Here is a 13,281-nt window from a genome sequence, read left to right as displayed (position 1 = left end):
TATCCAGACATCGGCTTTTTTAAAAAAATATTTTAGTGAGAAATTTTTTTTCCACGAACAAAACTAGTCCTAAAAGTCTAGAAGCAATTGTTCCTATAGTTTCTTCATTAAGTATTTCTCAAACAACGATTATTAAACTTCACACGGCTCCCTTCTTCATATATTTAAATTTGGGCACGAATGCAAGGTCCATGGAAGAGTGTTTGTCCGTTAGTCACAAACTTAATATATATGTTTCCATTTTAAAAGACCCAGGATGCGAAAGGATCGGCCAAAGTTGGATTGGATCAATGTAGATCCATACCAGGATAAAGTGCTGTAGCCGAGTTCCAATGGTTCGGTTTTTGTTTTTTGTTTTTTGTCCTTTGTTTTTTTCCCTTTTTTTATAACACAATGGAGAAGGTGGGGGGTCATGAGGAAGGGTCATGCTCCAAAATTCAGCATCAAAAAATCTGAGCCTGCATTTGCCAACCAAGCAGCTGATTGGTTTCCTTCCCTAAGTATATGACTGGTTTTATTAAGTATTTTATTGATCCATTAGATTACAGTAATCCAATCACCTTCCATTGTGTAGATTTATATCTGAATACTGCAGTACATATACCATGCCATGCTGCTTGTAACTCGGCTTCAAGAGTAGAGCAAATAGAAAGACATATGGTTGCCACATAGCAATGATATATGATAATAAGTTGTGAGAAAACGTGCGGGCGTGTGTTTAGTTCTATATTGGTTATTCATCGAGAAGATTTCAAATACTTATACAGGATCAGAGAACCCAAATACTACCTTTCAGCTAGCTATTTTGGATGAGGTTTGGGGTTGTTACAAATGGTATTAGAGCGAACTCGGCTCATAGCTCATGTGAACTAGGAGACACTGCAGCATAGATTCATGGAGGCTAACCATAAGCTGGTTGCGATTAGATTTGAATGAATTTCAACCCTTAGCCTGACGATGGCGTCAGGGCTTGAACGGAGGCGTGTGTATGTGAGGGCCCGTATAGGCGTGTGTTTAGTACCACATCGGTTATTCGTCGAGGAGATTTTGGGTACTCATACAAGATCAAGAAACTCGAAGCTTCAAAGGCTTGAATTCAGGCCTTTTCTGGCTAATATCACCACCATTAAAGCTTCAAAGGAGTGCAGAGATAGGTTCAGGTCATGCTGAATTAAAATTTAAGTTCCACATGGATGTGGCAATTAGGCAATTCACCAAAACATGATCAACATCCACTACTATATCTCTACATATATATATATATCACACTAACATTCAGCAAAATTAAGAAGACATGTCGTAGATTCCAACATTTCAATTTTTTCAAAAAAAAAACTGACATGCTTGGGATCGTTGCTATTTTCTTTTTGTATTCGTTTCCATATATATTGAAGAAATTCTTTTTGGCGATTGATACAGAAGATAGCATTCACACCAAACTTCTGGTATTACATGCTTCTATTATCGTTTGCTTTTGAAGACAATAAATCTTTACTTTCAAGGGTTCATATCTCTAAGAAACTTGGTTTCTTCTCTTGCATGCTTCCTATGCTACATGTATCTCTATCTATTATACCCTACATTATATGTACTATACAGCCATGCATGCCACCAATCACAACTGCTCATTTTCATAACGATGCATCGAGATGCGCACTTGATAAATGGAGCCCAAAGGACTGAGCTCTACTTCCACTATTCAAACCATTCAAGCATCCCATAATTCTCCAATCTGTCATCGTTTTTCTTTTCTTGTTTTTGAACAGAAACTTGCATATCAAAATGACGACCATTAAAGTGGTGATGATGTAAAGACATTAACCCAAAAAAAAGCCGGTGATATGAACCAGTCATGATAGGAATTGGGAAATACCCATGTTACAAAATTAAGCACCAAAGCAAATCTCAGTATATTTACGAACGAGTACTGCTAATTAATTAGGATTCAAATAGTAAAGTAATTAAGCTTACATGGTGCCTCTCTTGTGCTTCTATTGTATTCCCTCAATGGATCTCACATGAAACATACTCTCTATGCATGCATGCGAAGGTATATAGAAAATACATTATTTGATACATGGTTCCTAGTCTTGGAGCCCATTTCTTGTCCAAAAAGCATTTCGAGCAATGAAATATGCACCCACTAGGCCACCTGCTAGCTAAAAGCAAATTCTCCGCTAATCTTCCGTTCTTTATTGCATGAGGACCACTCTTGTTCAAGTTAGGTGATGGTCCCATTGGAGGACAGTCATATGCCCCTCGTAGAAAGTGATCATGGAGTTTAAAAAAGGATGATAGACTTTGTATAAAAAAATTAATAATTATAACCACTTGGATCTCTTTTGGAGAAAAGATATCAGGTCCCTGCCCGTTGCCATCTAGCAATGATGCTTCTTCTCAAAACAAAGAGATATTTGGAGGAGCTTCTCTTTTCACAAAGTTGTTGTTATGGTGCTTACTGATGCATCTTGCAACTAATCTAAGCCGATGAGACAAACCAATCAATAAATCTCGCTACCTAACCGCATGCTGACTATTCAAAGCTTGCTATGTGGCTGACTCAAAAGGGGGTGTGCGAAGAGTCCTTCGTATTTCAAACTCTTCCACTAGCTGGTAGCAGCTCATCCATGATCGCCACTTGTTGCCAAACAAACACGATAAATGAGCGATCCGCGTGGTCAAAAAGTGCGAACATGATTTACGAATAAGATATACGAGTGTTACCATAACTGTCAGCATACATGCTTGAACTACTCGGTGACAAGCTCCGGCTCTCACCTATATATTGTGTTTCCAAAGGATCTCTAGGTAAATTCTTTTTGGACTCTCTTATGCTGCCTCTCTGCTGCTATAAAACCTTCTCTTATTTTCTAAGAGTCGTATTTAACTTAGGCATCGAAAGATCCCCTACCGACAAGCTTCGGTTGGTGGATTTCTTTGTCTTTGTTGTTTCATATTGAATCTAGTGTTGGAGCACCGAATAGAATGACACCTCTGCCAACACCAACTCGAAGGTGCTCGGCGTCTGAGCTATCACTACGGAGACATATAGCAACCCTCATCTAGTATTTCCGATTTAGATGGCGGATGAGTTGAGTGCTCCAGCAACTCAGCCAGCTCGATGCCTTCATCGGGCCAGTTCTGAGCAACAACACTAACTCACCCACTCACTCAAACCCCCCCCCCCAACATTCTCTTTTAAAGAATAAAGAAGTAATAGTGTCATGTGGTGCTCGTCTCAAACAAGTGGTGCTATTTCAATTGCAACACAATCACCCATTTATGCCCGCCAAAAAAAGAGTGCAACACAATCACCCAATGTAACGTTTTCTTACATTCAAATCAGTACAAATCCCAACTGAGCTGGAAAACACAACTACTAGGCTCAAGGAACAAGTACATTAAAAAAAAATAAATTGGGTAGAGTAAGGCCAAATTGTTGCTAGTTTTCTTGTGATTCTATAGCATTCGTGATCCAATTATCTAGAAAATATATAAGGTGGTCACCAAAACCATAGGGAAGGCAACATGGCTGCGAGCTGACCTGCAAGCAACGCCTTGGAGAAGAAACCCAGACATGGGTGGAAATTGAATAACATAAAGAATTCATAATGAGCATGAAAGCAGACAAATAAATGGTGCTTGTTTCCAGAGATAAGAAAAGGACAAAAAAATAGTGCTTATTAAGAAGGTGAAGACCATATGCCCAGGTGCTGTGCCACCTTGTAAACAAAAGGTTTTCTTTTTTTTCTTTTTTTAAGCGCTACCCCTAATTTTGAGTCTCACATGTTTTGTTTTAAGTTAGTTTATCATTAATTGTTGAAATTCTAATTTGTTTTGATGAAATCAGAAACTCCGTCGAAAGATTTTCTAAATCATGATAGATGGGAGGTCTCGCAACATCTATAATTTAAGATTCCGTTCTTTCTGCTCATAAAAAGCAAGTGCTAGGTTAAACCATAGATTTATTACCGCTGCCGGTAATAGTAGTATCTGTCCATGATATCATGATATATGATCATGCAAGCAATAAAAGATTAAACATTTTAAATTAATATATTTTGGTCTAATTTAGATGATTTTTTGGAATCAAATAATATGAGAATAATAAATTAAGGGATTTCTTATTATTTTTGTAATTGCATAAATTATAGTGAATTTTGGATTTTTTGTTTAAACTCATGGTTCTTGGATAATCACCCGCGTTCGGATCACTGGATTTAAGAATAGAAAGAGAAATCTAATCCAATGGATCAAAGAGTTAAAAATAAATAAACAAATAAAGGAACAGGTTTTAGATGGTTTTTGAGCCGCCTCCTTCTCTCGTCGGGTTTGGAAAGGAGAAGGGCAGCAGGTAGTGACTGTGGGTGCAAGTCTGGTTTGGGTTTTTAAATCGAATCCAAATCCAAATAACTTAAAACAAGAAAATTGAAGTTCAATCCCTGAATCTATATTCTATTTCATAAAAGTTCTAATCTATAACACTTTCCTGATTCAGTTTTCTCTTTGAAATTTTAAGACACTTACAGAAATTTGTTTGTGATTCGCTTGAATCAATCTATCCTATCCCTTTTTCATTGAAAATTGACCCAACACCATTGGGCTCGAAAAAGGATGGGAAAAAGTTTAACTATATTCTCTATGATCTGATCTTGAAATTGTTAATTATTTAAATTTTATTAAGATGTGTGCCTATTATTATCCCTTGCAATTTTATAACTAATTTGAGTTCTAAAGGTCCCTGCGTAGCCATTAGTTAGGATCAGGATGATTGGGAGATTTGGGAAATTAGTGCCTTTGTTCGGCCAATTTTAAGATTGTGTTTAGGAATTTTGTTTGCAAATTTGTAATATTTTCTTGACAAAAATCGAGGAGATATTATTTTGTTATCAACTATTGGTCAAGCGAGAGTGTTAGAATTTTTTTTTTCTAATGCGATATAAATTATTATTAATTAGGATCTCCTTTGGACATTGCTTTGATTTGGGATTGACCCGATCCGACCCGTGTAAGATCCGACTTTAGGACCCGCGGGACCGAGTCGGGTCCTAAATTTGGACCCGTTTTATGTTTTGGGTCGGGTCGGTCCACCCAATCTCGATCCGGACCTGGACCGACCCAACCCATTTTTTTTGCTTGATGCTATTTACTATTATATAGTGGAACTTTGAATATAAAAATACATAGATCCGAACCTAGACCCGATCTGACCTGAATGATCCATCGAGTCAAAATTTGTAGGCATGGATCCGACCCGATCCGACCCGATTTTTAACCGGATTGGATCTGGGTCCAAAATTAGAACCTAAACAAGAAACAAAGTCGGTCGGGGTCACTCAGGATCCGACCCGATCCGACCCATTTGTAGCTCTAGCTTTGATAAAACCTAAACCTTCCCCAAAGCATTTTCTAATTGTGATAGGGCGCTGTTCCTAGTTACATGCATAAGGAGATGGGATCCTATTAGTACTCCAACTATGATAAGGGGGTCAAGTAACATCTATAAATATAGGATCACAGCCTCTCTCTCTCTCTCTCTCTCTCTCTCTCTCTCTCTCTCTCTCTCTCTCTCTCTCTGTGTGTGTGTGTGTGCACTCATGAAAATCAAACATTGAATGGGAGAATCAGCTAGTATTGGATTCATGGTGCAAGATATGTTCTCTAATCTGCAGCTTATGACTTTGCATGATTCTAGATCATCGATTCTTTGCATGTTATTATGTCTACTATAACACCATCATCATCATAATTATCATAGTCAGTCATTGTTGTTGTCATCATCATGATATCTTGTCCATTAAAGAGAAATTGGGTTGGTTCACCAAATGATATCTATGTTTGTTGGGCGGATCTCGCAAAATTAAATAAGGAACATGATACATAGACATAGTTATAGTTGAAAAAGGCATCCAAAAAATCTAACCAAGTTTAAAACTTTAAAGCCAAGATATAGTACTGGACTAGGTCCATTTCCATTATCTAAGATTCCTATTGACCCACTTGAGGCATAATATTTGTAATTAACCTACTCCCTCTTTGGTACCACTGCAATTATAGATTTTCAATTTTTGAATACTAAAACAAAAAAATTAAAACAAAATTCTATTTCATAAGAGTAGTTTCTATTTTTTATTTTAAATATTCTAATGTAGCTTTTGAAAAAAGTGAAAGCTAATAAAAGTAATCCACTCTTCTTGAAGAAATTAATAAGTCTATTTTTAGATTTCAGCAAAAGAGAGAACTGATAATAATGCCAAACACAACCTTAATTAATTGCACCAACATTTAAAGCAAACATATGCTTGGTGATGACACCAGTGTTGAGATAGTATTTCATTTCTGTTGCCAATGTCTTTAATTTTCTTGGATCTAGTTTTCTTGGCACTTTTATCTTCAAATGTTAAGCAAAACATTATTGTAATCATCTAGCAAGTGCAAATGAAGGTAGACTTTGAATCTAAGTAAAGTACTCTTGCATGAGGTCTATTAGAAAATCAGGATACACATAGGTATGGCTGAGCCATGTCATCTTCCAAAGATTCAACGCAATATTCCGTGTAGGTATTGAAACTACCATTCGTTTATTCCTCAAGTACATCTTATGTACACATGATTGATTTCAAACTCAAACTTCACTTTTCTTTGGACATGACGTACGCCATTCACAAGCACAGATTAAAGTATTTGAGATCAACATAGGAATTATGCATCCAAAAGATAACATTCATCCACATGGCATGAATTAGCCGAGGAAATAATATTAAACTGTGCTGCAATGGCGCATGATGCAAGTAGTTTGTAACTTATTCAACTTCTTCTCTATTCTGCTACATCCCGGCTACTTTGGACCATGCTTTGCTTTGTCCAAGAGAATGTCGGAAAGAACACCCAGAGCCAATTTTATTTCAAGTTTAGGGTTGCAGTTAGATCAGACCTAGGTCAAGAATGATGCCGATCGACCTCAATTTTCTTCTCATCATGACCCCTAATGATAAATTAAATTTAGAGATTTAGCATGGTTGATCAAACTCAAGACTCGGGTACACATTATCTATAATCTTAGGGGCCAAAGATAATAATTCAATATTTTTTGTCACATCACGTACATTTGTATTAGGTTAGACTTGTAGTAATTAGACTATGGGTTTTTTCTTAAAAATTAAACTATATGTCACAGTTCGTGCATAGGATCTGTCCCTGTGGACCTCAACCTCCTCCACCCTTACTACAGACAGTTCGGCCATGAAAGACTGCTATTAAGTCATGGTGGTTTTATTAGATAGAGATGTTATTACACACACACAAGCGTGCCCTACATATATATATATCTTACTTCATCTAATGAATGAGCAAAGTCAAATACCACTAGTTTTTCACTGATGGCTTTCCATCATATATATATATATATATATATATGGTAAATTGAATGATTTAAAATACTCGAGTATAAATACATCAATAGAAATCAGATAATGGTTATAGTTTGAAAAACTATTCATCTAGCAAGCATTATATACTATCTTTTGGCTCTCTTCTTTAAAAGATTTGTGCATACGTGCATGTGTACGTATGCATGTGCATGTGTCCATACATGCGCGTTTGTGCATGCTGCACGTCAGTTTTTGCCCTATTGGGCTAGCTATTGCTACAGCAACCCAATCTCACCACCTCAATAACTCAACCTTTTGTCCAGAGCTCCAGCAAATGCTTGTTTCTCCAACTGGCACGGATCCCATTGCTGACCCATCTCTAGCTTAAGTTATATATATTGCGGGGTTTCACCCCGACAGCAGCCCACACACCAGCCGAGCAGGGAAAGCATCTGCGTCCCTCCCGAGGTATTGTCCGCTCTGGGATTGCCACTTCGGGTCTCCGGGAGGTCGCCCAGAGTCTTTGCCCAATGACAGTCCCGAGCCCTAACGGCGCGGGGGTCCGCGGAGGTACTACCCCTACCCTCACGGTTTTGTCCTACAAAAGGGCCCTCGGTAAGGAGAGGTTATTGAGCCCCCCATTTAAGGCACAAACCTTTCCGCTGATTAGCCGATGTGGGACTAAACTGGGAACCCCATCCCACAACACAGCCCCCCCAGCGGGAAGGTCTGTGCGTGGCCGGGGCCCTCCTTCTAGCGCCAACTGTTGCGGGGTTTCACCTCGACAGCAGCCCACACACCAGCCGAGCAGGGAAAGCATCTGCGTCCCTCCCAAGGTATTGTCCGCTCTGGGATTGCCGCTTCGGGTCTCCGGGAGGTCGCCCAGGGTCTTTGCCCAATGACAGTCCCGAGTCCTAACGGCGCGGGGGTCCGCGGAGGTACTACCCCTACCCTCACGGTTTTGTCCTACAAAAGGGCCCTCGCAGATGAGAGAGTGCTGGAACAGCTCAGCTCAGAGCGAATGTGGTATTGTCCGCTTTGGGAACCGTGGGCGCGGAGCTCGCACGGGGGCGGACCCACCTGCAGGCGCGGAGCAGCTGGACAGGTGTCCCTCACGGTTTTGTCCCCCCGTAGGGGGGCCCTCGGTAAGGAGAGGTTATTGAGCCCCCCATTTAAGGCACAGACCTTTCCGCTGATTAGCCGATATGGGACTAAACTGGGAACCCCATCCCACAACACAGCCCCCCCAGCGGGAAGGTCTGTACGTGGCCGGGTCCCTTCCTCTAGCGCCAACTGTTGCGGGGTTTCACCCCGACAGCAGCCCACACACCAGCCGAGCAGGGAAAGCATCTGCGTCCCTCCCGAGGTATTGTCCGCTCTGGGATTGCCGCTTCGGGTCTCCGGGAGGTCGCCCAGGGTCTTTGCCCAATGACAGTCCCGAGCTCTAACGGCGCGGAGGTCCGCGGAGGTACTACCCCTACCCTCACGGTTTTGTCCTACAAAAGGGCCCTCGCAGATGAGAGAGTGCTGGAACAGCTCAGCTCAGAGCGAATGTGGTATTGTCCGCTTTGGGAACCGTGGGCGCGGAGCTCGCACGGGGGCGAACCCACCTGCAGGCGCGGAGCAGCTGGACAGGTGTCCCTCACGGTTTTGTCCCCTCGTAGGGAGGCCCTCTTTACCTCCAGCCCGTGGGCCTTCGGTAAGGAGAGGTTATTGAGCCCCCCATTTAAGGCACAGACCTTTCCGCTGATTAGCCGATGTGGGACTAAACTGGGAACCCCATCCCACAACACAGCCCCCCCAGCGGGAAGGTCTGTGCGTGGCCGGGGCCCTCCTTCTAGCGCCAACTGTTGCGGGGTTTCACCCCGACAGCAGCCCACACACCAGCCGAGCAGGGAAAGCATCTGCGTCCCTCCCGAGGTATTGTCCGCTCTGGGATTGCCGCTTCGGGTCTCCGGGAGGTCGCCCAGGGTCTTTGCCCAATGACAGTCCCGAGCCCTAACGGCGCGGGGGTCCGCGGAGGTACTACCCCTACCCTCACGGTTTTGTCCTACAAAAGGGCCCTCGGTAAGGAGAGGTTATTGAGCCCCCCATTTAAGGCACAGACCTTTCCGCTGATTAGCTACCGAAGGCCCACGGGCTGGAGGTAAAGAGGGCCCCCCTACGGGGGGACAAAACCGTGAGGGACACCTGTCCAGCTGCTCCGCGCCTGCAGGTGGGTCCGCCCCCATGCGAGCTCCGCGCCCACGGTTCCCAAAGCGGACAATACTACATTCGCTCTGAGCTGAGCTGTTCCAGCACTCTCTCATTCGCGAGGGCCCTTTTGTAGGACAAAACCGTGAGGGTAGGGGTAGTACCTCCGCGGATCCCGCGCCGTTAGGGCTCGGGACTGTCATTGGGCAAAGACCCTGGGCGACCTCCCGGAGACCCGAAGCGGCAATCCCAGAGCGGACAATACCTCGGGAGGGACGCAGATGCTTTCCCTGCTCGGCTGGTGTGTGGGCTGCTGTCGGGGTGAAACCCCGCAACAATATACATAAACAAATACTATATATACATACATATATACACATGATACATGTACATACATACATATACATACATGTGTAGAGAGAGATAGATGTATAGATATATAGGTACGTAAAGATGGCCAAACATGGCCGCTTGTTATAGATATGCTATCGAACCAGTGGCCCATCTCGAGCCAGGCGACCTCCCACGGGTCATGAACCAGCTGATGGAGAGAAATCTCAGCTAGCCACCGGCGAGAAGAGTCAAAGCAGAAACAGTGCTGATATCTGGAGTCAACAGGGAGATGAAACAGGAAACAAGGATACTAATTATTATAATATTATGGAGAAGATATTATATATTATATTATTATTATTATTATTATATTTTATATTGATTATAATATAATGTAGTATAATATTGTTTATTATATGTGTTGCTGGTGGTCCAAACCGAGAACGATTGGCACAGCGGTGTGAACGGGGTTCCGTTTGGGTTGCCTTGGTTGGTGTTGATTGCGCTCCACTCTCCACCGGAAAACCTGCAAGCAAGCCTCGCACCACCACTGGGGTAGTGGGGGCCCTCCGACGATCAAGTCAGAGGAGATTGGAGGAGAAGGAAAGATAATAGTAGCAAGTAGGAGAATGCTCTGGAAGTTCTTGCTTACCCTCCCCCTTCTCCCCCCAGCCGCATATATACCAGGCTGGGAGGTCCTTTTGGGGGGTTGGTCATCGTGTAGCACGATGGAGCTGCCACTGACATGGCCGTTACAGGGCGTCGTGGGGCAGCGCTGGGTACGGCCATGACAGGGCGTAGTGGAGCTCCGCTTTGTACGGCTGTTACAGGGGATCGTGGAGCAGCGCCGGATACGACCGTTGCTGGGTGTAGTGGAGCAGAGGGCCGCGGCGTGCCTCTGGGGAATAGCCTGTCGTTGTCGAGAGATGACCGACTCGGGGTCGGGCTGCGGAGACGAAGATGTCCGACTCGGGGTCGGATTGCTGGATCAAGGGGCAGCCGACTCGGGGTCGGGCTGCGGAGACGAAGATGTCCGACTCGGGGTCGGATTGCTGGATCAAGGGGCAGCCGACTCGGGGTCGGGCTGCGGAGCCGAAGATGCCCGACTCGAGGTCGGATTGCTGGATCAAGGGGCTGCCGTAGTCTTCCTGGGCGCGCGTGCCGGTCACGTGGGGCATGGTGGCTAAGTTCCCCCGTAACAGTAGCCCCCCACTTCCGAGCCTGGAACCAGAAGGGGAACGGGTGAAGGGAGTGATGCTTCGTGATTGCCGCCATCCCTCGGAGAGGCGCGCGCGCTTCGAGCTCCCCGCCTTCTTTATGGCGTATGGCGGTTGTTGCTGACCTGGCAGTCTGAGGATTTCGGCGGACATCCTTCCTTAATGGCGTCGATTCGCCTTTGGGGCGCGAGCGACCCTTCGGCAACCAGGCGTCCTCTGGCGTCACCGAGGCGTCACCCACCTTTCCGCCTATTTAACCGGGGGCCCTCCTCCGTCCGCCTTTCTCTTTACAGACATCTTTGAGTTTCTCCTTTGCGCTGCCGTCATTGCCGTCGGACTGTTCGCTTGCTCCTCCTTTGACGCTCTCGGAGCCGTTCTTCCTTCTCTTCCGGTGAGTTGCCCCATTCTTCAATTTAAGGCTCTCCATACTTTCTCCTTTTGTATTAGGGTACTCCAGTCGTTCCGGTCCTTTCCCCCTTCTTGACCCCGTCCTGACCGTAGATTCACTGGCCATTAGGGATGGGCGAAGTGAGAGCAGACCGCATTAAGTCGGAGCTGGTCGCTGAAGACCTAGATAGGTTCGTGGCTCGATACCACCTTCCCGAGGCCTGCAATGTTACGCTCCCGGGGCCTGAGGAGAGGATGTCCCATCCTCCTCCAGGGAAGGTCGCCATCAATGAGGGCATTCTTCAGGCTGGGTTTCGCTTTCCCCCCTCGGACTTAGTTGTGCAGGTGCTTCGGGGTTTAAGAGTGGCGCCGACGCAACTGGTGCCGAACTCATGGCGCGCCCTGACGGCCTTCCAGGTTCTCTGCCGCATGCACGAGGTTCCCGCCACCCTAAATGTCTTTTGGGAATGCTACGGCCTGAGCGGCCACCCCCAGGACAAAGGGTGGTGGTGCTTTGCGGCGCGGCGAGGGTGCGGCCTCGTCAAGGAGGCTCCTTCCTCCATTCACGGCTGGAAGGAGCGTTTCTTTTTCGTTGATGCAGATCCCTCTTGGGGAATCAGGGCTACCTGGGAGACGCCGATGAAGTCTCCGATTGGCCTATCGAGGTTGTCGAGGGAGGAATCCGATGGCGTCGCCGTCTTGAAGGGGTTGGTTGCCGAGGGCCGGCTCCCCTCGGTGGCTTGCCTTATTTCCGAGGATACCTTGGTGAACGTTGGTCTGAGCTCGGTCCCCACTGACCGTGAGCCCGCCACCATTTCTTTTTTAGCTCTTTTCTCCTCTTTCGTCTCGTTCTTTCCTTCAGTTTCTCAACCTTCGACCACCTCGTCCTTTTTGCAGAGATCGACGACGTCATGCGGTCGGACAAGGCAACGGCTGTTGGTAGGACGTCCCTACTGGAAGCAGTCCGGAGGAAGAAACGAGCTCCTCCGAGCGGGGCCCCACCGGCGAAGAAGTCCCGCCGGCAGGTGACTCCGACACCGACAGACGGGTCCGGACCCACCGATCAGGGGGACGCCGCGGGCGAAGACCGGGAGTTGACGCTATATCAGCCCTCCGATGCCGAGACTACCGTTTCTCCGGAGGCATCACCCGGGCGCGGCCGAGATGGACGGGTCGGACGTGATCGGTCCCCAGCCCAGCCTTTGACTCGGTCGGCTCCGGATGATACGAGGAGGGACGCGCCGAGGCCCCGGCCGAGCGGGACCCTGTCAATTCCAGGGGCGGTCCCCGCCCCGAGCATGGTCAGCATGACTCTTCCCCAAGCGATGGGTAAGGGTAAGGCTGCAGAACCACCGTCTGACTCCGGGGAGAAGTCGGGGTCGGCCTTCACTTTCGCCGGCGCCCGAAACCTCATCGAGATGGTGCTGCTGGAGAAGGACCGCAGGCAGGTCCGGGAGATGAGGGTCCCTGACATTGGGGCTGCCAGCTGCGTCTGTCTCATGTCGGTGAGTGTTCTTTTGGTCGCTTTCATCATTTATAGGCTCTGTTGATCCCCGCCTGACGCCCTCGTTTTTCCTATCTCTTAGCTCGCCTAGTACATGATCCGCCTGGAGGAGTGCTACGGGGAACAGGCGAGGCTTCTGGCGAGGGCCGAGAGCCAACTGAAGGCCGTAGAGGAGGGAGGTCAGGCTGCGGCGGGGAGGACGACCAGGGACCTCGAGATGAGGCTCCAGGTGGCCGAAGAGCAGGCACTCGGCTTCGTCACCCTCGAGAAGCAACTG

This window comes from Phoenix dactylifera, chromosome 5 (genome assembly GCF_051530095.1).
Source record: "Phoenix dactylifera cultivar Ajwa chromosome 5, Ajwa_hap1_PhDact_Kaust_v1.1, whole genome shotgun sequence".
In the NCBI taxonomy this organism is placed as follows: Eukaryota; Viridiplantae; Streptophyta; class Magnoliopsida; order Arecales; family Arecaceae; genus Phoenix; species Phoenix dactylifera.
Note: the sequence above shows the minus strand (reverse complement) of the source record.